Consider the following 4661-nt stretch of genomic DNA (forward strand, 5'->3'; position numbering starts at 1 on the left):
ATACACATATATATACAAACATAAACATATATTTTATTAATATATAATTAATTATATATATAATACATACATATATATATACATACATACACATATTAATACTATTAAAACATAATTATCCTATCATACACATATATAAAATAATCTTTATATAACTATAAAATTAATAATAAAATAATTAACATAAATAACATTTTATTTATATATACTACATATTAATATATATCATAGTTTAAGTTCAAATAATAATATATATAATAGCACATAATTTATACTTTTAATAAATTTAGTCTTTATAAAAACATTATATATTCAATGCTTATATATGATACAGTATTATATAGTATGATAATAGAATATTATATATATATACTAGTGAAAAATTAATATATAATATAATATATATAATATATATATATAAATATATATATATATACTATATTAATTATATAACTATATATATATATATATATATATATATATATATATATATATATATATATAGTGGTGTGTGTGTGTGTGTGGTGTGTGTGTGTGTGTGTGTATCTGTGTGTGTGTCTGTGTTGTCTGTGTGTCTGTGTCTGCGTGTGTGTGTGTGTATCAACAATAAATAATAATAACCGTCATGTAAACCAGAGCAAAATAAACAAGATGAGATGGTACCTCCCCCCGCCCTCACATATAAGTTCGGATCAGCTGTTCCGAGTTCACGAGTCACTCGCGTGCACGTTGCTAAATTCAGTCTCAACCCAAGTACCCACACCCAGTCACAGCCTTGCATATGTCTGGCTCGAGTGTGCATAGTTAGTTCTTGCAAGCACACCGTGACGCCGACATCTCCGGACAAGGACATTTACAGGGTTTTCCTCACTATGTAGGAACGATTTTTATCTGCTGTCTGTGTGTATCTTGTCTCTATATAGGGTATTTGGGTTTGTGTGTGTATGAGAGAGAGAGAGAGATAGATGAGAGAGAGAGAGGAGAGAGTTAAGGAGAGAGAGATGAGTGAGAGAGAGAGGAGAGAGAGAGAGAGATTAGTGGAGAGAGAGAGGAGAGATGAGGATGAGAGAGGAGAGAGATGATTGATTAGAAAGAGAGAGAGGGTGTTTGTTTGTCTGTCTGTCTGTCCGTCTGTGGCTGTGTGTCTCCCCTATACCCCTGCCTGCCTTCCTTAGACACCCCCCCCCTACTACCTAACCTTATCTATTTTCATTATAGATAGCAGATATCCCCAACCTATGGCTGAAATGGTTAACATAATCATTATCAGGTCGCCAGATAGTATCGAACATAGTTTTCCGTTCTTTCTCTTCCTTTTCCGTCTTCTTTCTCTTCCTTTTCTCCTTTTCCGTCTTCTTTCTCTTCCTTTTCTCCTTTTCCATTTTCTTTCTCTTCCTTTTCTCCTTTTCTTCTTCTTCTTTCACTTGAATGCACGGCAGACTTAAGTACAGAAGCTTCCTGCACGTGAGCTGTGTTTGGCCTTGGCGCGTGCAATGCGAGTCAAAACATTGCTCTGTGATGGTTGGGCGCTTATGGTCTTCAATTGTTTTTACTTTCTCTGATTATTGTTATTTTTTCACTTATTTTGACTAAAGCTATTTCTTTCTTTTCTTTTCTTTATTTTGTCTTTCTTTCTTTCCTATATTTTGACTGAAAAATTACTTTTCTTTTCCTGATTTCTATTTTTGAATAGATAACGTTGCTCTCCTAGATTTTTATTAAAAGGACGCCTTTGATGTTGCAGAAAAAAAAACACAGACATAGATAAACGCAAGGAAATACAGGGTGCTTAAACCTGTATACTCGTTGCAACCCCCCCCCCCCACCACCCTTTATCAGGATCAGTCCATTTCTTTTATCAGTAATGCCACTAATAGCATTTCTGTGCCGTCACGTGTAGCAATGATTAAGACACGAAGGCACAGAATTGTGATTTTTTTCCGATAGTATTTTTCATCATTATCTTTGTTATTATTGCCATTATTACTGACATGAACCTACCGTTAAATATTATACTGTTGTTATTATTATCATTATTATTGATGTTATCATTATTATTAATGACATGATTGTAACGCCATCATCATTATTTATTACTCATAGTTATTTTGATGATTATCATCATTTATTTTATTACTTTGTCATTATAATTATCATTATTAAGATAATGATGACTTCTTAACTTTAACAATTTTATAATTATTGTTATAGTGATAAGTATGAATATTGCAGTTATCATTGTTATCATTATTGCAGCTATCGTCGTAACTGCTACTTATAATATAGTTTACTACTACTACTTTACTATACTACTACTACTTTACTATATAATATATACTAATATAATAGTTTAAACTTTAAATAGTTCTGTTAATATTCAATTTCATATTTATTTACGTCTTACCTGAAGGAATCGCCAATGTTTGTTTTATTATGGTTTGTGAAGAGGATTAACGAACATTAACGATATTTAATTGTAAAATTGAAATGAAGTGAGGAAGTGAAATAATTGTTGAAATGAAGTGAGGAAGTGAAATAATTGTTGAAATGAAGTGAGGAAGTGAAATAATTGTTGAAATGAAGTCACCAGATGAAGCGAAACGTTTCTGATGTGCTGTCCAGTTGGATTTCGATACCTTTGAAGTGCTTTTTTTTTCTTCTTCTTCTTTTATGATTGTGATTTGTTTTTTGTTTTTGTTTTCATGACGCGAAATGTTATCGGTGGATCGTGATGAAAAATCACGAGTGGTTCGTGTTATTTACCAAAACCAGTTGATGAAGACTTTAGTGGTTATCTGGATCTATTTGATGAAATATTCAATATCATCATAGAAAGTGGGTCTGCTAGGATTTATTAAATTCAATGGTACACTTGTGTATCTTAACGATATCTGAGTATTTTCAGTATCAGTGATTTTCTAATGTAGAAGGTCCGTGAAAATGGGAATTCCACGTATTATATTCATTATTCTCTTAAGAGCCTTTATTTGTATACTAATTTTATGTAAAAAAGAAATAGAAATACTGTCTTTTTAGTTTTCAATGGTGTACTAGACTTCGGTTTTTAGTTTTGAAGTGAATTTACGCTGTGCATTCTCTGGCATTCATCCACGCATGCAAGATCTGACAGCCAAGAAACAAAGTGTCTCATTAATACATATACAACAACAACAACAATAAAAACTAAAATGGTTACAATATATTTTGATTTATATTTTAAAATCCGAGAGGGAATTTTACTCGTCGATGCAAAGGGGGCGTAGGAGTTAAACGGTTAATTAAGAGCCGATGTTCTAGGTTTTACTGTAACAACCAAGGAAATAGTTTCAACAATAAAGATTGCTGTAAACTTTATTGCTGCAGTCATTATTCCCATGGTTATTAGTATCTTTGTTGTAAAATGATACTGTTGTTATTACTACTGATAAGACAATTTTTAATTATCAAGAGAGGTGTTAGTGGTGGTATATTTCTTATTGTAATGAGTTCTGCTTTTCATTAAGATTCTTATATTCAATATTATTATTGTTTTTATTGTCGTTATTTTATTTTATGGCAGTTATCATCATATTTCATTTTATGACAGTTATCATCATATATATACCAAGAGCATAGGTAGAAATACACATGCACACACACTAACGCATATATGTATCTGTACACACACACACACTAGCGCATATATGTATCTATACACACACACACACACTAACGCATATATGTATCTATTCACACACACAAACGCATATATGTATCTATACACACACACACACAAACGCATATATGTATCTACACACACACACACACACACGCGCACACACACACACACACACACACACACACACACACACACACACACACACACACACACACACACACACACACACACACACACACACACACACACTTGTGCATGTACATATAATATTGCGTGTTCATTTAAGTCCTTGTACCTACGTGTATGTACGTATATATTTGTCCCATATAGGTGAGCAATAACATACGAACAGTATACATACACTTCAGTGCGTTCACTAATATTAAAAACCTTTTATTCTCAAGTAATCAAAACATCCATGAGAAAACGAAGTAAATGAGAGGAGACGAGATATAAAATTATAACTATATGATTATAAAATTATAACTATATAATTGTAAAATTATAACTATATAATAAAAAAATTGACTATAATTATAAAAGGATTATTATAATATAATAGTATTATAACTTCATCGCTTATAATGCACTGCAGAGTAAGAACTTAATGAAAACAAACTTACGAGAACATAATTTGTTTTCGGAAATATGAACGTGATTTACACCATGTTTAAGCCTTAATGTTATCGAAATTTTTTAAGAATAATTCAAACCACTTGACTTATTTTTTCTTATTCCTTTTCTGTTTACTTGCTATATTTCTGATTTTCCTGCAGTTGCTTAAATTTTGATTAAAAGCGATAGTGGTAACGAGAGGTAGGGAGAGAGAGAGAGGGTGGAAGACAGGCAGGCAGGCAGGCAGGCAGACACACAGACAGACACATTCTCTCTACCTTGTCCGGCTGCGAGTGTGTGTGTGTGAGAGAGAGAGAGAGAGAGAGAGAGAGAGAGAGAGAGAGAGAGAGAGAGAGAGGGAGAGGGAGAGGGAGAGGGAGGGAGGGAG

At 32.5% G+C, this 4661-nt stretch overlaps 1 protein-coding gene across 2 annotated transcripts in view; it reads left to right on the forward strand.

Annotated features, from left to right (window-relative positions):
• The first annotated feature begins 753 nt into the window (after nucleotides 1–753).
• LOC119599390 (facilitated trehalose transporter Tret1-like) overlaps nucleotides 754–4661 on the forward strand; it is a 23020-nt gene continuing 19112 nt past the window's right edge. Inside the window, exon 1 of one of the 2 annotated variants that reach the window (XM_037949162.1) lies at nucleotides 754–874. The gene's annotated coding sequence lies outside the window, so the exon portion shown is untranslated. The remainder of the gene's footprint in view (nucleotides 875–4661) is intronic. The other variant, XM_037949161.1, reaches the window with a different exon arrangement.

The sequence above is a fragment of the Penaeus monodon genome, chromosome 42 (assembly GCF_015228065.2).
Source record: "Penaeus monodon isolate SGIC_2016 chromosome 42, NSTDA_Pmon_1, whole genome shotgun sequence".
NCBI classification, from domain to species: domain Eukaryota; kingdom Metazoa; phylum Arthropoda; class Malacostraca; order Decapoda; family Penaeidae; genus Penaeus; species Penaeus monodon.